Genomic DNA, 22,360 nt, shown 5'->3' on the forward strand with positions numbered 1-22,360 from the left:
GTTGGGAAAAGTCCTGATGGTCCTCCTAAGTGAAGTGTCTTCAACAAATGCGGCATTTGTGTCACCATCACTTGACTTCATCTTTTGACCCTCTCTTAAATACTCCTGCCATTAGATGGTTTTGCCACATGAACATTCTGCATATCATTTTAAGGAATTTGATTCAACAACTGATGCCACTGATGTGATTGGTAGAGATCACTTAACAGGACATCTTCTCTGAGTTGTAGAAACTGCTTTGCACAAAAGTTCCACAAGTTGGAGCTGTGGAGGCTCCAGGTTCTGGGTGTCGTACTGTTTAAAAAGGTCAGTCTGGTCTTAACAGCACTCTTTAAAAACTCATATTTCTTTAGCAGGAAATTCATTGATTTTATATCTGTCTGCTGCATGTGCAAACTCAGCAAGCACCAGCAGAGGCCAGTATGGTGACAGCAAACACAAACCCAGGGTCGCTTCACACGTGCTCACTGATACACGTGATCAGCACTGGTATCACACATTGTATAGCACCAGTAGGAGTAAACACTGCTCCAACTGAGCTTCACGGGGAAAAACAGCATATTTTAGAACAATGGCTTCCTTTTGGGGAGTAAGTTACCATGTTTACATTGTGAATTATGTCGGTATTTATCTTTGTCATTTGTTTGGGAATGAAGAAGGTACGCGGAGAACCGTGTCTAATTTGGTGTAATGAAATAAATATGCATCATCAGCTTCTGAGTAAAGTCTTCGCTGACCCCTCTTGGCAAAGCTTTGACACATGAGGAGAAATCTGGGAGTGTAACAGAGAAAAGGCCCCTGTACCTTAGAGCATTGTTCTTTTCAACCTTGACATCAAAGCGCGGAGCTTCGACAGGAGATGCGTTTTCCTTCCTTCAGCTGTGGTATCGTTTATGATCGATATCAAACAGACACTGCGCATAAATCAAACACGAGCTAGCCAAAACCTCTTTCAAGTTCCAACAATCTCCACCGTTCTAAAACAATACACAAACTGTGGCTGTCTGTCTGTTTGCCAAGAGCAAGGAAGTCAGGAAGTATTGGCCAAACATACCAGTTCTGTAAATAGATAGGGCTTAATGCCCGACACACACACAATACAGACACAAAACACAACCAGCTGCACACACACACACACACACACACACACACACACACACACACACAGATGGAGTCAGTTGTGTCCACATGCACAGGCAGGCAGCACATTTCCCCCCCAGAAAGATTCACACAAACACAAATGAGCTCGTTGCTGCACGCAAATGTGTGGCTATTCACTCAGATTCACAGAGAAACTGAAAAACATTTGAGGGTTCGTTCTGACGCTCCGTGGCAGTGCTTAATGTCATTAAGTACACACAGGAGGGACGTCTGAAGAGCCCTCTGATGGTGCTTTAAATAAACTGCAAGCAGGGGGAGCGAAGCTGAGGGTGGAGGAGGGTTGTGAGCTGCCAGCAGGCTCCCTGTCTGTATTATAGACAAACATTTGTAAGTCATAAGTGTTATGTATTAGATATCAGGATTTGTTGACTTGTGCAGGATTCCAAGTGTTTATTATATATTTTTTACAGAGTACAGAAGTTGTTATAATTGTCAGAAGCATCGGTGCTTTAAGAGCATTTTTGGTCAGGGTGTAATTATAATATATTGGGGAAAAACAGATACAGAGTATAAAAATCTGCCACATAGGCAAACAGAATCATGATCATGTCATCATTATCATTTAAATACCTTCAGAATTGAGAAAAAAATTGAGAACTTAAACAGAAGTTTTTTCCACTCAGTGTAGATTTTCCTGAAATTATTAAGTTATATTAAGTTATTAGGACACTTATTATTCTATGATCATATCTACTATAATGCTTCTCATCAGCTGGGACTGGCATGAAGAGGCAAAGGTAACGCCAATACATGATTTTGTACTAGAACTTAAACTGCTGAAATAATATTTTGCTCAAAAAGATGACTAATTACATGGAGTGGAAACAGACTTATTTCCAAGTGGCATGGATTTGATCTGGAAACTGATCTGGGTTCAGGAATTTGTACACAACTCTTTACTACTGTAAGATAAAAATCGACATTTCGCCTCATTTCTTCAAAAATACGAGTCAAACTAACGTGTAAAAAATTAGCTTCTTCTTTTGCTGCTCCTTTGTTGCCTTGGTGATATGTTTTGGGTCACTGTCACGCTGGAAGACATCCACGACCCATCTTCAGTGTTCTGGCTGAGGGAAGGAGGTTCTTGTCCAAGATTTTATGGTACATGGCCTCCATCTGTAGGGCCCTCAGTGCAGTGAGGCTGCCTTGTACCCTCAGCAGAAAAACAGCCCCAGAGCATAATGTTTCCTCCTCCGTGCTTGACTGTCGGGATGATGCTCTTTGGGTTATACTCCAACCAAACATGGTGATGCCAAAGAGCTTGATTTTGGTTTGATCTGACCACAGCACTGTCTCACAAGCCTTCTCTGAATCATTTTGATATTTACTGGCAAACTCAACACCGGCCCGTACACGTGTCTTATTAAGCAGGGCTACTTTGCAGGTGCTAAAGGTTTTCAATCCATTACAGTGCAGTGTGTCACCAGTGGTGTCTGTGGTCTCAACTACCTTCAGAACATTAACAAGCTACTTCAGTGTAGCTTTGGGTGGACCTGCCACCTTTCTCATGATCATCTCCACCCCACGAGGCAAGATCCTGCATGGAGCTCCAGACCAGAGGCGAGGGGACATTTCTTCCATTTCTAAATAATTGCACCAACAGTTGCCACCTTCTCACCAAGTTTCTTGCTGATGGTCTTGTAGTCCATCCCAGCCTTGTGCAGGTCTAAAATCTTGTCCCTGACATCCTTTGACAGGTTTTTGGTCTTGCCCGTGGTGGTGGAGAGGTTGGAATAGAAGAAACTGATTCTGGTGTGCTTTATACACATAATGAGCTGAGATCTGTCAGAGTTCTGACTGAGTTGGGGGGGGGGGTGTCACTCAGTGACATGCAAATTTATCACTTTAATGTTTTTTATTTTTTCTGGATATTTGGTTGATATTCTGTCTCTTAAAATGAAACTACCATAAAAATTGGATACAGTTTGTTTCTTTGTAAGTGAACTCAGCAGGGGATCGAATAGTTTTTTCCCCCACTGTATATGTGATCGTGGACTGCTGTTTGCATATATATAAAATGTACATAATGCATTTTGTATTGTAAGGTAAAGACCCTACAATAATTACAGAGAAAACCCAACCATGAGATGACCCCCTATGAGCAGCACTTGGCATCAGTAGGAAAGAAAAACTCCCCTTTAACAAGAAGAAACCAAAAGACATACTGTGTATTAGTTAATAATAACTAATGACTAAATGCAGAGTGGGGTATAAATACAGAGAGTGACACAGAATAGAGAGGGTGTCTGTCTCCTGAATCCAAGCTGGAAGCTGGTTCCACAGAAGAGGGGCCTGAAAGCTGAAGGCTCTGCCTCCCATTCTACTCTTACGTATCCTAGGAACCACAAGTAAGCCAGCAGTCTGAGAGCGAAGTGCTCTGTTGGGGTGATATGGTACTATGAGGTCTTTGAGATAAGATGGGGCCTGATTATTCAAGACTTTGTATGTGAGGAGAAGGATTTTAAATTCTATTCTAGATTTAACAGGGAGCCAATGAAGAGAAGCCAATATGGGAGAAATCTGCTCTCTCCTTCTACTCTAGGACACATGCACTGTTAAAGAAAATACTGTCAGCAGTTATTTGAAGTTTAAAATGTTCAAAGGTCGACAAAGCTTTTATGTAAATGAGCTATATTCAGTAGTTAGCAGTCGTTGCACAGCAAAAGGTTCAAACCCACTCTGTCCACAGGTCAAAGTTCGGTTCATTGTGTGTTCGGTTGATTTTTGTCCATAAGGGTTAATGTGAGCCAATGGCTGTCTACCTCTGTGTGTTGGTCCTGTGATAGAGTGGCGACCTGCCCAGGACGTTCCCCATCGTTTGCTGTATGACAGCTGTGATGGGCCCTTTATTATAGTATAAAACTTAATTAGAAGTGAGAGGCAGTACATTAATTACAATAATTACAAGTACACGCATATTTTGTAAAAGAAAAAACACATTATGGGGGTCCGCTATAGCCTCTAGGTCAGAATTTAGTTTTTAAATTAATTTAATTCAGACGACAGCTCACAGATTTCCCAGCTGTCTTTTGGGATGCAAGGCCACACAGTATGTCCTCCTCTGTCTTTTGTGTGTCCTTTCCTTGTATTGTAAACTCCCTCTTGACTGGCCTACTGATAGAATGCTTCCATGCGGTTCCCAGAAAAAAGGAAATCGCATTTCCTCAGGACATCTCTTTGGATCTTTTCGTGGATACGACAGTGGAGCGGATTGTTTTGTTTTATTGAGTTCTCGGAGATGACTGAAAATTGTCTGTTTTGTTTATCTCTACTTCCCCACTCTGTTTGGTCACAAAGCCCCTCGACGCACTGCCCTCAAGCAACCACCACCCCCCTACCGCCGGGACTGTTTGTTTGTTGAACTGCTATCTTTTGTTAGTTGTGGATTTTGTTTTTCAGAAAGTGCTCAGAGGGGAAATTTGTTCAGTTTGTATCTACGAAAGTGTGTTTGAGAGAGTCGCCCCTTATCTCGAGTTCCCCCAAGGGCAGGAAGTGACTGGCTGAGAGGAAAAGCTAATGTAATCCAATAGACATCCAAAGAGTGCAGGAGGTTATGAATTCGTCAGAAGAGATGGGATCAGGAGGAAGTGCAGGTTAACCCTTCAAAGTGTCAGGAGGGCAGACAAAATTAGCAGCAGGTCAAACCCTGCGTTTTAGATGCAGGAAATTAAAAACAAATTTCACTCGTGTGCTCTTGCTTCTTTTACATGGCTCGCAAAGCATTACAGTGGGGTGCTCGCATGCTCTTTCACATCTGGTTTCTGCTGCGTGCTCTTATGTGATTGTGCAGCTAGTGTAGGTTTGATGGTGCATTTAGGGGCTGTGACTCAGACTTTTTACAGTTTTAATGAAATATAACTAGCAAATTCATATCCAGGTTTGTGTTTGACATACCAGGGTTTCTCAAAGATAGCGTATTATTAGTCACGCACATTTAATTATAAAGTAACCACTGAGTTATTGGTGACCCATCTGGCTTTATGACAGAAATCTGCTTTAGTAAATCTAGAGGACGACATAAAATAGACTTTTGTTTAAACTGCGACACAGTTGAAATTAATAGCAATGTTAACAGAAAGGGCAGAGTAATACAAAGATTTTTCATCAGCATTTTAAATTGAACCATCTGAAGGTCAGTGGGAGTTTTGCTCTAGAGCAGCGGTTCTCAACTCCAGGCGTCGTGGCCCAGTGTCCTGCAGGTTTTAGATGCATCCCTGATTCAACACACCTGAACCAAATGGCTGAATTACCTCCTCAGTATGCAGTCAAGTTCTCCAGAGTCCAGCTAATGACTTCTATATTTGACTGTGTTGAACCAGAGACGCATCTAAAACCTGCAGGACACCAGACTTCGAGGCCTGGATTTGAGAACCACTGCTCTAGAAGAAGCCTCTGGAGCTGAAAAAGCCAAAAACTGCAGTTCCTTTAGCGGCCACTAGAGGCTGGATCCATGTTAAAATGCCAACTTTACTTTAAAATACCCCAACAAAAACCTGCACTGTGGGCGGTTTTAACCAGGCCTGCAGCGCTTGTTTGCTTTGCTCATGTATTAAAACACAGACATGTTCATTTATCATGCTTTATGCACACATACACATAAGATACATGTAATGGCAACAGCCTATACATACACATAACGTATAGGTAATGTTGCCATTCAATATCAGATCAGCTACTATACACAATATATATATAATCTAAGAGTTATTAAAAATAATTCCCAAAAGCTATATCGATGGTGGTAATGCTGGTAGCCTAGGCGGTTTATATAGTAAGATTGTTTCCTAACTCCGTGTTAACGAGTTAATCAGACATACTATAATAACCATAACTGATGGGTGATGTCACAGTGGCTACATCCATTTTTTAAACTTTGATTCAAACATGCAACTTTCAGCAGCTCCCTTGCTACAAAGGGTCTCCACAGTGTGTAGCTCTGCACGTTAGACTTCAGGGTTTTTATGCTGGCCGCCCTTCCTGATGCAACCCCCGATGGGGATTTGTGTCTCTGTCTGGAATTGAACCAGCAACCTTTTCACTTGCCACCACCACCACCACCACCACCACTCCACTGGAGGCAGGATTCAATCATGTGACCGCTTAAAGTCTAAGTACACTTAAAAGCTGTACCAGATGATTGCTTCCACAGCTCCTCTGGGGCAAGATGAATGGGCTGCAACCCAAATTACGACATCTTTAGCAGCTTCTACCAAACAGAAGTGCATTTGCACTATTCTCAAAGCTGGCCTTTGGGCACCTTTGCATTTTAGTGACAGCTCTAATCCACTGTCAATCCCCTCTAGCCTATTCCATGCACACCAACAAAACCACCACATGGACATCTGCTCTCATGCTGCAACCGTTCCTCTAATTTTGCATCCTCTCAGTCATTGTTTTTCTTTCCCAACCATCTCCTTCATTTTCTGCTTTTCTCTGTGTCTTTCTTGTTGGCTCACTCCTCTAATAACTCAATTCAGTTGTGTACATGTTCGTATTGAATACAGGCAGGAAATGTTTCAGTCTGGAGCTGCAAGTGATTTGTTGGAGGCCTTGTTCGCATTCCTCCAATCAAATGAGCACAGATTAACTGTAAGGGAGTCACAGCAATATCGCAGGAGTTATCTGGGTTTGTGTTTCTGCTTTTTAATCTATGTTGCTATATATATAGATCTTTTTTTTTTTTTAGGATCAGTTAAAGTCATTGTACATGTAGGTGGGAAAACACTTTGCATCATAGATATGAAAAAAAGTACCACAGAGAGAAGTGTTTGTTTGAGAAGCAGTATTAGGCAGAGAAAAAGTTGTTTGCCCAACCACAAGTTCTATTCAACCACAATGGCAATTACGCCAATTTGTTACATGACTAGAAGCAGCAGTGTGGGGGATTTCCTACCTCTCTGCTAACAAATGATTCCACTCTGACTCACTACAACACGATATATTCAAACAGAGCTGAGTGTTTAGAGCTGCTGGTGTGGAGTTTAGTTTCATTTTTCTCTTACCTGTTTGTTTCCCCTTCAACTTTAATAATAATAATATCGTAAAACTGATTTGAAAATGTTCATCGATTTTGTACAATCTTGAATGCGATGACTGTAATATGAAAAGTGCAGCTGCAGTGGCAAACCCACAGAGGATCATTATTCCACATTCGCTGTTGTTTAGATTCATCCTCATCAACTTGTTTTCCAGCTGCAGAAAACAACTGTTTACCATAAACAACATGTGATCAGCTTCACATTACAGAGGGAGCACCTTCAAATACTGTTTCTGCTCTTTGCAGTTGGGGAAGATATTGTTTTAAGAATATTATATTTGACTTATCTTACGCTGTCATTTGAAATATAGTTAAATATATAGAAATGTTTTACCTTTTATAATTTATAATATTTAGAATTTACTATTAACAATAAGGGTGGAGTATTGCCATTTAGCTTTAATCATTGTTAGAGCATCTGTTCAAATCGAAGCTTCTATTTGCAACTAATCTTAATAAACTGAATTGGAGGATCCCTAAAGGTCAAAGGGGACATTTCTATATCAAGACCACCAGATAGATACCACTAGAGCCTTGAGAAACAGTTACCAGTTAAGCTGTTACAGGTGAAACTTTCAAAGCTGGTATATTTGGAAAAAATGTTTTGGCAGCTTTCTGGTAACATATTTGGCCATCAAAAAGGAGCATCTGGGAAATTGCAAACCCATATGAGATCACTGAGCTCTCCCCACATCTCTCTGACACACTTCCAGCATTCAGCATATGGCTTTGGTAAGCATACTTACAGAGTTCTTTGCCAAAGAAAAACTAAATTGTGCAGACATTCCCATGTGTAGGATAGGTCCTTAATAGGTTTGCTATATTTAATCTTTATTTGACCAGGAATGTTGCCCACCAGCACTTTGTTACAGTCTGATTCTGCACAAAAGTCTAATTAATCGAGTAACCTGACACATGCACATAAATATTAACCTCAGTGATATTTAACGCAGAAACACAGGATTCTCTGCCACTGTAGAAGTTGTTATGCCCACCAGATTTAATTGTTTTAGTCTTCTTTCTTTCAAATTTTATAATACCCATAAGCCCCAGGAGCCGTCTCTATGGAGAAGAACACAGTCAGAGGCACAAATCAGAACAGGTGGTGGAAAGCTTAAATTCTTTCTGAAATGTGTTTTTAACTTACATTTTTATCCACGTAGGCCTACCCTCAGTTATATATCAAAGAACATGCTAACAATGTAGCTGTTAATCATTTGGACTCCTGATTAAACCAGGGGAGCTTCATGCTGACCCATGCTAGAAGTCCTTCAGTCAGTTCATATTTTCTGTGGAAAAATATAAAAGTGGGATTTTTTATTTTTATTTCTTTGCTGAAACTTCTCCATTTTACAACTCCGTGGAAGCAATTAAGCTTTCAAGAAAATACGCAATAGTTAACATCAACTTAGAAGAGTTTACTCTCAGCACTTCAGATTGGTAGACTTGTATAATAGATATGTTTAACTCAACAGTAAAGCAATATTTCCTGAGCAGTTTCTTCACTGATTCTGACCTACGAGGACTCCAAGTACAACATGTCATCAGGAGCACGTTTCCTTGACCGATGCCATTCTTTAAAACTGATCCCTCTGAATTCTGGGGCTAAATTTGCATAGACTGCTATGCTATCTGAACCCACTGACTGGTAAACGTCTGAACAGTTGGACACAGAACCATCCACCTGCTGTGGATCCGCAGGGATCTGCTGCCAATACCTGGTGGGTCCCCCAAAAAGAATAACGCTGCATCACCAAAACTTCCACTATAGCTACTGGACCTTTAATACCCATAAAAAAGCCCACTGAGTTCATATTCATGCTACCTCAGGGCCAATAGAAAGTTTGATATGGTTATGACATACCGTGTCAGTGACTCGTGAAATCAGTCCCATTACTTGGTGATGGGATCTGCACCCTGTCCTCACTCTGAGCATCTGAAATAGAGGTGCTTCGGCACAATATGCAGTGATCACACTGGTCAAACAAAATGGGAATAAGATGTGCTTTGGAACAGCACACATTGACTACTACTGAGGGTAAACAATTAGTGTCTGAACTTAACCAAGTATTTTATTGCTTAAATATAACCACTAGACTGTAGTACCAATACTGACTTACTTTTAGCCCCTAAACATAATCTAAGAACAACAGAAAAGGTCATATAAAAAAAAAAAGAGGTAAAACAAAAGTAAAACAAACAAATAAACAACAACAAAAAAAACAAAACAGTATTAACCCTTTATTTACCACGGCCCGCTGGTACTTAAGTGCTGCCATTCGCGGATTTCCGGCAACAACTACCGTAATAACCCTATGTTGTGTGTGAAGTGCTTGAATTTTTTTTCGATAGGACAAACGGTCGCGTAATTACGGTAACTGAAAGTGCGTTTGATCAGACGTCTCAGCGGTGATAACCAGCTGTTCACGACAAGTACGGGCAGGTAGCAGGTGCTTCAGCGGCGATCGCAGCTGTTAACGGGTTAAAAAAACAAATAAATAACAGGAAGCGACTCTTGAACAAGCATCAGAAAATGAGGAGTTTGGAGAGAAAATGTGTTGGCACGAGTTGGAGCCGAGAACTACGACGGAGTATTAGGGCCACATTGAGGAAAAAAAAAAAAATCGTGCATTTTGAGAATAAAGTCAAAATTTTGAGAAAAAAAGTCAAAATTTTGAGAAAAAAGTTGAAATTTTGAGAAAAAAGTCAAAATAGTATTTTGAGAAAAAAGTCGAAATGTGCAGATTTAAATCGTTTCAAGTCAAACACCTGCCATGCCACGTCTACTATAACCTCCAGAATGTCTTGTATTATGAGTTAGCGAAACTATAAGAATCGGAACTTATTTCTCTTTTCAGTACACAAACACAATGGAGAGATGACTATGAGGATGGTAATGAGATGTGCAGAAAGCTGCATCGGCTCAGAAGGAAACCCACACAAACTGGCAAAGGTTAGATGCAAGGATTTCGATGAATGCACCTTCATGCAGTACAGAGGGGATTTTCAGAATCACAAGTCACAATAAGGGGCTCGCCTCACGGGGAGCGACGTCGCTCGCTCTCCATTCATTTCCTATGGAACTTGTGCAAGGATGCTTCGCAGAAGTTCCATGAATGGAGAGGAAGCGACATCGCTCCCCGTGTGTAGAGCCCGTAAGACAGCTGATCAAGTTGTTTCATCTACCCAAGGCATTTTGTAGAGGGTATAGCAGCCGCGGCCGTTATTTGACTTGAAATGACAACTTCGACTTTTTTCTCGAAATAGTATTTCGACTTTTTTCTCGAAATTTTGACTTTATTCTCAAAATGCACGATTTTTTTTTTTTTTTCTAAATGTGGCCCTGATACTCCGTCGTAGAGAACACGTCACTGAGATTACGTCAAGACACGATGCTGGAACCAGCTGCACTGGTTGAGCTGGAGAAACATGAAAAATGGCATTTGGCTATATAGATTAGATTACATTAGATTCAATTTATTGTCACTGCATATGTCACAAGTACAGTGCAACAAAATGCTTATAGCCAGAATACCTTAATGATACAGTTGCAGCCTCTTATGGTACTTACCCATCAGCATCATCTTTTATTTGCTGCTGACACTGTTAATGCTAATTAGCAGACAAATTACAGCAGTAGCATGCATGGTCAGGCTAGGGCATAGAGCTATGTCATAATTATGCCACACCTATGGGTGCAGAATCAATGCCAAGTATAAATCAAAAAGCATGTGAATTAGCTGTGTAGACTTGATTTCATGAATCAATCTTGATCTTTTGCTGCTGGTTGATCATAAAGCAGGTGTGAGGTCTCTGTGCCCATCTCTGAATGGCACAAATGGATAATCAAGTTGAGGGTGAATTAACTTCATTGTCTGCCGGTCAGGAGGACAGGACTTGGCGCAGCCAAAAGCCTCTTGGCCTTCCGTATCGTGGCCCGAAGGATGAAGAATCCTGGGAGTTCCGCTGCGATCAGGAATTATTGTCACAGTTCAAAGCGGCTGCCGAAGCCAAACCTTAAACAAGGACTTAAAAGGACAGCGGGGGGTGAGTCTGTTGGGCGGCCGTCATGGTCATTATCCTGGTGGCTCTAACCCCCGTCCTCCCTCCCCAAAGCACACACATGAACTAACCCTTCAAACACATACACACATCTGCAGCTAGCCCACCCAGTGCTCCTCATGCTTTCAGTTTTTTGAAGTTGAATTTCCCCAGTGCACACAAACGTGTGTATCATGCCAAGTTTGTAGCTCAGAGGGATCTATTTGTGGAGGAAGAAATGAAGAAAGTGGCAAGAGATGGCAAGAGCAAGGTGCTGGATTAAAAGGTGAGAGAGAAAAGCGCAGAGGCTCTTTAATTCAAAAAAATCCCCACCCCACCCACCACCACCTCACTCTGCCACCTCCCTCCCTGCCGAGAGTGATACTTCATGAAACACACAGACAATGGCTCAGTGGAAGAAGTCACCCTTAATTCTCCTTTTGATCACCCAGAAGTCTTTGTGTCCCTAGGCTCTTTACACATTCTTTCCTTTTTGTGCCAATGCTCTAAGTTGGGAATGATTAAGTGTCTGTGGATAAATCCCCTTATTTCATTCTCCTCCTTCAGGGATGCTGCTTCTCGGGCAGTCAGCTTACCATAATACCAAGCTGCCTCACAATAAATCCAAGTTACTTTTGATGGTACATGCCCACAGCTTTCCGTCTTTTATCAGTCACTGATCATTTGTCAGTGCGCTTAATCTAATTACTTGAAGTTGAGGGGAATTGGGGGGAATAAAAAAAAAGATTATTACACAAAGATTATACAAAAATTATACTCATCAAATTATCTCATTTACGGGCAGTGGGGGGGGGGGGGGGGGTTCACCTGCCTTTTAAAATGTTTGTTTTCACCAGCCACACATCAACCTAAGGGGATGAAATGCATTGTTCAATGGGATAATAATGTACAGTATATATATATATATATATATATATATATATATATATATATATATATATATATATATATGTGAAGGCTTTCTCATTACTTACAAATAGAGCGATAAAGATTAACATGTATTTTTATGAAAAGCTCTTTCCTTTTACTGTGCAAATAAAACATGCATGTAAAGGTCTGAATTAGCACTATTATTTATATCAGGAATTAATTTCAGGAATTAAAGTGGTTTCATGGTTTAAAATAACCCGTCACTTCTGTCAAAGTTTGGTTAAACTGCTTCTAATTCATGTCCACAGCAACACAATCTGAGCTGGGATCTAATTAGTACATCTTTCCAGGAGGAGAAGGGTTGGGAACACGGGGCTAAAAGGTGAATTTTAAATGAAAACTTCCCATGTGTCAGATCGACTTCTGCACTAGAAAAAGCAAAGCAAACCAAACACATGAGAAATTAGGCTTAATATGGATAAAAACACTTTCTGATCACTGTTGTGATCTATTAAAACCAGAATTTTGACTTGTGTTTGCATATACTTTTTTCTTTATCATTTATTGCCATATCAATGCAATACTTATTTAAATGTTTTAAATAGGTTACATTATTAAAGCTTTGATACTTCTTAATTTTTCCCCAAAAAGTTCCCTTTAAGTGTTTGTGGCCCTAAAAATCCTGAAGGTTTTGTTATTGTCTGTGAATCCTGGGAAGATGATACACATCCACCATATCTACCTCCTCTCAGCGGATCATGCGGGCGGAAGCAGGTGGCAGTTGTGAGCACAACGAAATCGGGCTGCAGATCTTTGGCTGCACGAAACTGAGCAGCAAATCAGCATATTGTTCACTATCACTGTGTTGGTCCCTGTGCTCTAAAGATAGACAATCAGAAAGAGCTGAAGAAGAGAGTGTGTGTGTGTGTGTGTGTGTGTGTGTGTGTGTGTGTGTGTGTGTGTGTGTGTGTGTGTGTGTGTGTGTGTGTGTGTACATACACATGTCTTTACATGCATATACACACATGTCTTTACATGCATATACACACATGTCTTTACATGCATATACCAGTCTACGGGTGCACCTCTGCCCTCCTGTAATGTTGTGTGGTGGATTTCGAGGATTAACGCAGTCTCCTCAGACCACTTTAACCACTTCCTCCTTTATCTATGACAGCTCCTCTGTGAGTTTGAGATAACAGCCCGACTCTGATGCTTTGAAGCCTTTTCCCTTCTGACAGCACTAAACAACGGGGAAACCCACATGTTGTGCCCCTGAGCCTTCCGTCTTCAAACTTATCTTCAGCTGTGTGATGTGGGACCATCACACTGAGATCAAATTGTTAATTAACATCCTTTTGTTCACAGTGTAGGGTTGGAGAATTTGCACTCCGTGATTTGTTAAAGAGAGATGCATCAATAGTGTTGATAAGAATTCAGCAATAATGCACTGGTGACGCACACAAATATTCACGGCGATTTCAGGGCGAAAGTGGGGCATGCGTATCCTTCACTCTGTTAGGATCTCATCACTTGGCTCTTGCATAATGCACATTGAAAGTTCATGGGGACAATATACATGCCAAAGCATGTCTGGGCCTGCAGGGTGTTACTGTGAGTGCTATCAAGTTCCAAAATGCCACCTACAGGAAAACACTCAAAGAAATACTCGCTAGAAGTCCTTGAGCTGAAAATGTGAAGTAATCTGTCCTGTAATTAAAGGATGAGTAAACATCAAAGCAACAGTGTCATATCCAAAAACCTTTAAAAAAGTATATCCATTAACAGAAGGACATAATAATCACTGCTGGTTAAACCAACAAAAATTTGGATCCTGTGTAAAATGTCTATAAAATAATTATTTAAATGTTTAAAATGTTGAAACAGAATTTTCTTAAAAAAATGCTTATTTTGAATTTGATGCCATTAATACATTTCATCAATATAAAAAAAAAAAATGCAACAATAATTTTCCAGTATAAATATGGATATCACACGACATGAACATGCACCGTGAACTCCTGCCCCTGTTTTTCTCAGAAACAGCATGACTGTGTGTATTTGCCTGGAGCAGTACTACAATCTGTTGATATTCAATATGGATGCCAATTAATATTTATAACAAAATTAACAACAAAAATAATTTGGCAGGTCTTCAGCGGATGTTCCACAAAAATGTATTTGATCAACATGTAAATAATTTTCATAATTAAAGTAGGCTTACATTTAACCTTTTTATTTGGAGGTTCAAAGCTGTTACTTTTTAATTATACATTCAAAATGCTTTCTTTGGAAGGCTTTGAAGTCTGAAGGCCTTTTATTTCTTTTCATGATTTGCCATTTATGTTTAATATGATCCATCTAAGGCTGCGACACAGACATCTTTGTTCTGTTTTTGTTTGTTTGTTTGTTTTTTCCTGTAATAATCTTAAACTATTTACTTAAGACATCATTTCCATTTCATTAAACAGCATGTGTTTTGCTAAACTGCTGCACTTCTTGCTCCAGTTTGGGTTACAGTAAGGACACTAGCCTTCATAAACTCATGTCAGTCAAATCCTACGTGCAGCAGTTTGTTATACAGCGAGAAGGACAGAAGCTGTGCGATGTAAAATCAACACTTCAAACCAGAGAGAGAGAAAGACAGGCAGGGTGAGAGCAGCTGGGAGGCTGGGTGGGACAGCTGTGTTCTTCCGGAATGTTCTGTTATTTCCAGATCAGGAGTTCTCTTTTGACCTAAACCAAACTCTGTGCTTTCACCGAGAGCTGCCTGCAGGCTCTTCTACCTCCACAGCAGCCTTTTGTGTGTGCCTGCAGTCCCCCTGACTCCTTTATAGTCTTGCAATATTGGTTTAGGAACAAAAGAGGCTAGTTAATTCAATAAAGCACCTTTCCCAATAAACTGGCTGGGTGCTCTTGCTGTGTGTGGCAGGCTGCACAGCATGTAGCTGTTTTCATTGTGTCACCGCTGCTAAAGATAAATGAGGAGTTCCCAGATGGAAAGAGAAGGAGATCGCACATGAATGTGGAAAATATTATACTCAGAAGCAGAAGCAGAGAGGACTTCACCAAGTGGAAGTGTCTGACAAATAATGTTTACTCTGGAATTATACCTCAGCTGGAATATTGTTAAATATGATTGGAGGCCTTTTAGTGTGCAGTTAAATGGAAGGGTCCACACTGGGACAGCTAAATCTGAAGATACATAACACAGTTATGAAAAAATGATATTTCAGGTGATTTTTGTTGTTTCATCACTTGCACTGGAAGAACTACAGAACAGGGTGCATCCAAGCCAAAAAAAAAAAAATGTATATTTAGATGCAATACAAAAATATTACTCTAAGTCATAAAAATAAGAAAAATAGGAGATAGGTTTGCAAGGTGCTGGCAAATGAAGGAACAAGTGTGAGATACCTGGATCACAGGTGTGATAACTTAGCTGGTATTGTTTCACACTGTGACCGCGTGTGCGTGCATGCGTGTTCATGTGTACGCAGTCGTGGCAAAATGTGGTCACAGAGACCCAAAATGAGAGCTGGTTTTGAATCTGTCTGTGGACAGATTTCGTCACCACGCACGATGCAGTTACAAACTTTGCAGGTGTGCAGGTCAGCTGATACCAAACAGAGGTTGAGTGTAATGACAGCAGCTGTTTATCTTACTTACTTTGCAGTCTCCATGTTTGCTCCTTTTGTCTGTATTAATGTTGCCCAGTGAGCAACAGTCCGCGCTCAGTAAAGATGAGTGACCTGATAAAACTGTCTAAATGTTTCTACAGTACTCTTTAGAACGTGGACAAAACAAATGCAGGCAGTGTTTATAAGCATAGAGCTGAGCTAAAAACAGAACAATGAACACATCTTATTAACAGAATTTGTCACGTTGTTTATGCACATGGAAATCTATGTTTATTCAGCATGTAGCAGCAGTGTGTGTTTGCATAGTTGCTGCGCGTATGACTTGGTGTCACTGAGGTCATCAGCACTGTGACAGTACTGGGACGCTGATGACAGCCTTTTGAAAGCTGCTCCTCTGTGTCTCTCTGTACTGTCAACAGCATTTAGTTTCTGGAGCTGTTGATCTGCTCTTTTCACTCTTCATCATAAACCAAATGCACAGATGCTGGATTTGTGTCACACTCTTTCAGGTTTTACTACCACTCGGATAGTGGTTAGTTAGTGTTTGCAGACAAGTCAGCACATTTCATGCAAACTGTGTGACTGCGGCAATCTGCTAGCTAACAAAAATCGTCACAAGGAGGCTTTTTTCCATAGTGACTGGTTGCTGTCTGGTCTTTGTGACTGACTCCTTTAACATTAGGTGCTATTTCAGTTGCTCTAGTCCATCTGCTGTTCCTCTGCTGCACATTGCTTTGCATCCCACTTCCATTCCAGATCCTCTTTTTCATGCTGTGTCTGATTTTTGTCACATCTGTTGTCATAAATTAAAGGTTTGTATTTGGGGGGTCTTCACCCCCAGCTTCCCATGAACAGACAGCAAAGAATAAATTACTGCAGATGGATCTTCTTTTTGGGCCTGACATTTGAAATCCTCAGTGCGAACATACTCATAGTTGTTCTGAATAAAACTAATGACATTACATATCTAGAATGTGGGTATTTTAAATGTATTTTTAAAATAAAGCAGTAGATGTGAATCTAAATATGACATCAAATGTGCACCACAGGAGTATTTGGGCCACTCAAAGGGAAATTAGTACAAGTCTTTGATTGAATAATGGTTTAGAAAAGGAAACATTTTGGTACTTAAAGCAAAACAGGAAACTCCTAACATGTTTAACTCAAGCTGCACATGCTGAACACTCGCTTATATGTGTATGCACATCACAGGTATCTCTCGTCAATCCTCCACTTCCCTTCTTACACTGCTCCAAGGTAACACATGTCATCTATAGGAGCCAGTTTGATGGATCCTGACACTTGCGGTGCTTTAAGGATCAAGACAACAGTTTCCCAGTGAGAGCTCCTTACTGGCATAGGGAGTGAAAACATGAAAAAAAGAGCTGCCGGCTGTCAGAGGCTGTAAATGGTGATTTTGTTTCACTTCCCTGTTTTTTTTTTTTTCCTCGCAGAATCAAAGACTTATTGAACCCTGTCCAAAACCAGCATGTTTGGCCCTGTCATGAGAAAAGACAGCCATGTTATTTATTTCTTAGCTAGAGGTTGTACTTAGGGGAGGTGTTGATAGTGCTTCACATGCCACATTGTGGGTTTTCTGTAGCGACTGGCTCCACTGTTGTGCACTGCAATCGGCCTCTGTTGCGGGCAGGGTTAATTAATGCAGCTGGAATGTAACGAGTGTTGCTTGTCAGCCAAGTGCGTGCCCGCTGGCATTTTATCAGCTTGTCACATTAATGAAATACGGTGCATGTCGAGATTGCTCAATTTCCATTTCAACTTTTAAACTTTGCCTGGCTCCAGCTAATGATGTAAGAGTTAAATCGAGCATTAAAGTCATTGAGAGGCTGCAACAACCCCCCCCAACAACACACTCCAACACAGTTTTGGAGCTTCTTGAATGCATGCACATATAAGGTTAAGAGCAGCCTTTACTTGCAAGGCAAGGATTAACACTACATTTGTCTCAGAAAATCTTGCATCCTGTTGAGAGTAAAGTGCTCCACTTTCACTGTAAATACTAATTCGCTATCATGCTTTGGAAACCGCGATGGAGTCGTACTCGATGAAGTCAAATGTTCCATTTAGTGTCATATGACATGCAGAATAAAGTGATGAGGGTAAGCTTTGTGGTCATGTTACAGAGTAGGGTTATGTTAGGTGAAGTAAAAAAAACAAAAGAAGCTGTGTGTGTCTTATGTACGCATGTGTCTTATCTTGACCCAGGCATCATATTTTAAATTCAGGGTGGATAGAAACAATAATCATAAGCTTCTCTTCCATCGTTTTCTGAACTTGCACAAGTTGTGTGTGTTGTGTCCTTGCAGTAAATGTTTATGGAAGTCAGTGTTGACGTCACATATCAATCAAAGCTATTCGTCACTCCCACTGGAAGTCACTTCACTCGCGTTGATCTGGGGACGCGCCACGTTACTTGCAGTGTGGATGCACCTTTAGACAAGGTCATGACAAATTATTTCCAGAACACAGTAAGCCCAATGAGCAGGCCTTATAAACAAACTTAGGATAAATGTTTTATGTGCATGTCTTTGTTTGCTTCTCCAAAATATGATAATCATGATTTCATTGAGAACTAAAATTGTGCAAACAATGTTTGAATGGGTGTAAAAACAAAGTGTAGATTCTTGACATTTGTGCCACTTTTCTGCTCGTCTACACTGGAAAAGTTATTCAGTTCAGTTTTGTATTTCTTACTCGGTCTGTCATGTAATCCCTCATAACTTTGTTTAAACTTGGATACCATTACACTAATAATAAAAAAAAAAAGACCACACTAAAGCCGACATCAAGCACCTGCTTACAGTCTAATGGAGTTGATAACTGAGCAAATTCCATCCTTCCTGAGAAGTCCTGATACTGTAATTTGTTTCCTGTTATTGAAACGCGTGTAAATTCACTTTTTCCTCAGAACACTTCCTGAAACAAAGCTAAACTAAGTGTAAGGATGGACATTAAGGATGGTAAGCAAGCTTATGCTCAAAGAGAAAGCACGAAGCAGGATTGAATCTGTGCATTTCAGGTGTATCTTTTTTATTTTTTTTGTCTGTCTGCAAAAATAAAACGACTGCGTTCAAAGTCGTAACTATTATAATTAGAATTGTACTTGTGTAGCTTTCTTCTTCAGAGAATTACAAAGTATAACAGCGCATAATCTGTTATTTCTTCTCTGACTTGTGATGTTTGATCCACACTAAAGCCTGTGGTTATCTGCTCGTCTTCTCTCTCTCTGCTCTGAACATTTACAAGTCACGTCATGCCACTGGACCAATTATTGCTACCTTACTAAATAAAAAGGCCTATCACGGACGGCTTCTGCGTAGCTACTCGCTCGCTCGTGCTTTTTTTCTCTGGGCTCTGTTGCTGTCAGAAACATTTCCCACTTTGCAGAGACCGACTCATTTTTACCGAGAATGCCTCAAACCATAACAACAACAACAGATTCTCCCCAACATGTCTCATCAGATGCTTTTATCTGCTCTCGTAGCCGTGGGAGGACAAAGAATATTTCCCTAAATGCAGAAAGAGTAAAGGATACACACTTTTTCTCAAAATGACTGCGTGACGATTTTTCATGGAGCCAACACAAAAACACAGCACACATATTCCCAGCTAGACTGTATTGTGATTTATTAATACCTTAGAAAAAAAAACTGCATGCAGACACAAGACACACCCACAGAAACAGTATGTTAAAACTGCCCGGAAACAGACGGCTCACACACTAAACATCTTCCTGACACGTCTAAAATACAATATTCCACAATATGATCCTTCATTTACGTATCTAATTCCTGGATGGCTTTGGTCGGACAACCTGTTACTCATCGGAAATTTGAACAGATTCTTGTGAAGATGGCGACGTGGATTTTATTTGCCTATTGAAGTACAAAGCTTTTAATTCCTGTTCCAACACAGACTCGGTCCCTGCTGTAAATGCAAACAAAGTCCTTCCTTAATTTGGTTCATTTAATTTAATCTGTGCTGTGGCGACCCCTAAAGGGAGCATCCAAAAGAAGAAGACCACTTTTGTGTGACTTGTCCTCATTAAGCGCTGCATACTTAAAATAAACAAGTGATGCTCAAAGTTAGCAGTTTGTCTCAATCAATCATACAGTGGCTATCAAAGCTGGACTGAGCCACCACAGTGCATTCCCTTTTCGAAGCCTCGAGCTGAGCATTATCAACATCACCCTCTTAGGTTTTTGAAACCGGATATCAGGATCGTATCTGCATGCTCATATGGCATTGTGCTGTAAGTGACAGGGCACACTCCCTGCTTCACTGCAGGTTATCATCCTTCTGGACACTACTGAGAACCATACTTTACAAAATAAAAACGTCATATTTAAACTAGCGATGAACTCATCAGGAAAGAGTTTACTGAGGTCATACAGCATGGGAGCTCAGGGCCGTTTTCCCACTGCCTTCTATACAACCAGACTTCTTTTGAAACAACAGCCAGTCCCTGCTGGCCATCAGAGTGAATACGTGTCGAAGGCACTTCTTCATTGGCTTCACTTTTAAGACTCTGAACTGACCTGATCTCTGAGATCAAATCTGTGGACTGAACTTATGGTTTTGATCTTTAGAAATCTGATCATGTATATTCAAATTTAAACATCTGCTGATTTTTTAGTAATATTTTCTTCTTTGTTTTAAAGACGATTTAGTTTCTTTGCCAAAGTTATGTCAATCAGAGCCAGTGCCACAAGTGCACTTGCAGCTCCCATGATGCCTCTGGCTTTTCTCTGGCTCCCGTCCACAGCACAGAGTCAATGGCTGGATGAAGGCAGAGAGGTTGAGGGCTGAGGCCACAATGGGGCTCTGACAGGCTCCTTTTCTGATGGCCTCATGTGCCTTGTCAGTTGTGATAAGTTGCTTGAATAAAGAAAAACAGAGGCACAGCTGAGCATGCTAATAGAGTAATTGTGGCAGGATTTCAGGCGGGGGCCGGAAGCCCGCCAGCTTTTTCAGAATAGTCTGCACCCACCCCACCCCAACTCCAACTCACACCGTAGCCACTTCTTCGCCCCTTCTCACCATCCAAGCTTCCCCTCCACCAACAGCCTTCCCTCTTGGCTTTGCCAAGGACTTGCAGAGTTATTTTAACCAACTGATTTCCCAACAGAATGACCAACGCAACCCCTCCAGCTCCCCTCTGCTTAATAACCACACACCAATATGAAGAAAGGGGGAAAAAAAGACTTCTGTATTAACAAGTCCAAAAGTGAAGACAAAACATGTCTGTGAACACAGTGCAGCTTTCACACATTAAGAAATCTGTCCTCGGTCCGGAGGCATTTGATAGTTTCATTTCGGCATGGATCCCAGAGGGGCCCGAGTGCAGCTGCTTCCATTCTGCTCGTCTATTTTAGAGCGAGAAAGGAAGACAAGCCTGTCATGACAGCCATATGAAGTCTGTTGCTTAAAAAACAAGCACGGATCTAAAAGACATGCCTTCAGAACAATCGCCGTGAGCGCTGCTGACCTCCACGTTTCACTTAAAAACACTACCCTTAATTTCACAGTTTATCCATCATATACCATGTTTGCTTTATAAAAATCTTACTTTTTTTAATACATTTGCATATTTACAGTAGATGTCTACATATTGAGATAGGCACTGCTTTCTTTACACAACTTCTAGTTGTATATTCAGTAACTATGCAAAGTATGTAAACATTACTGACAGACATATTACACTATGTTTCAACAGAATAATAACCTTAAAGTGGTAGCCATATTTTCACGTAATCCAAAACTGCTGAACAAATATGGTCATATAGTCTTTTAATGGGTGAAGATCTAAAGGAGACGCCCCAAAGCTTTCAAGGGTTTAAAAAAAAAAAACTGAAGAAATTTAAAACACATTTTTCATTTTCCAGCTATCAGTATGCTGTACAATCCAGTTAGTGTTACACAGTGTTTAATGCAGCTTCACCAAAACAGTAAAAATAAGAGAGAATGGTACAAAAATACATCTTAATGCTCAAATCTTTGTATCCACTAAGCAGTTATAATATAATAAGAATTAATCCAACAGACTGTACAAAATATACAATAGTTACTTTTATCAGAGCTGCTAATAAACCTGTTCAATGACACCAGCCCTCCACAGCTGCTCCCATTACCAATCTGAACTCACAACTACAACCTAGGTAGTACATCTAATTTGGGTTTGCACCCTGGTTCAGCTGTAGCTCAGGAGGTAGAGCAGGTCACCTACTAATTGGAAGGTTGGCGGTTCGATTCCTGGCTGCTCCAGGCTGCACGCCAAAGTATCCTTGGGCGAGATACTGAACCCCAAGTTGCTCTCTGATGCAACCGTCAGAGTGTGAATGTGTGTGAATGTTAGCACTTAGCTGCAGAAGGAAACGCCTGTATGAATGGGGTAAATGCAAACGTGTTGTATAAGCACTCTGAGTGCTCAGAGCAGAAAAGCGCTACATAATATACACTGTAATAAATGATTCTGTGGTCATGTAGGTTTTAATTGATGAATTTAGTAAAATATATTCAATATTAATGTGTTTTTGATTTTGTTGTAATTATTTAAGTAAAATTAAAA

Source organism: Archocentrus centrarchus, chromosome 10 (genome assembly GCF_007364275.1).
Source record: "Archocentrus centrarchus isolate MPI-CPG fArcCen1 chromosome 10, fArcCen1, whole genome shotgun sequence".
NCBI classification, from domain to species: Eukaryota; Metazoa; Chordata; class Actinopteri; order Cichliformes; family Cichlidae; genus Archocentrus; species Archocentrus centrarchus.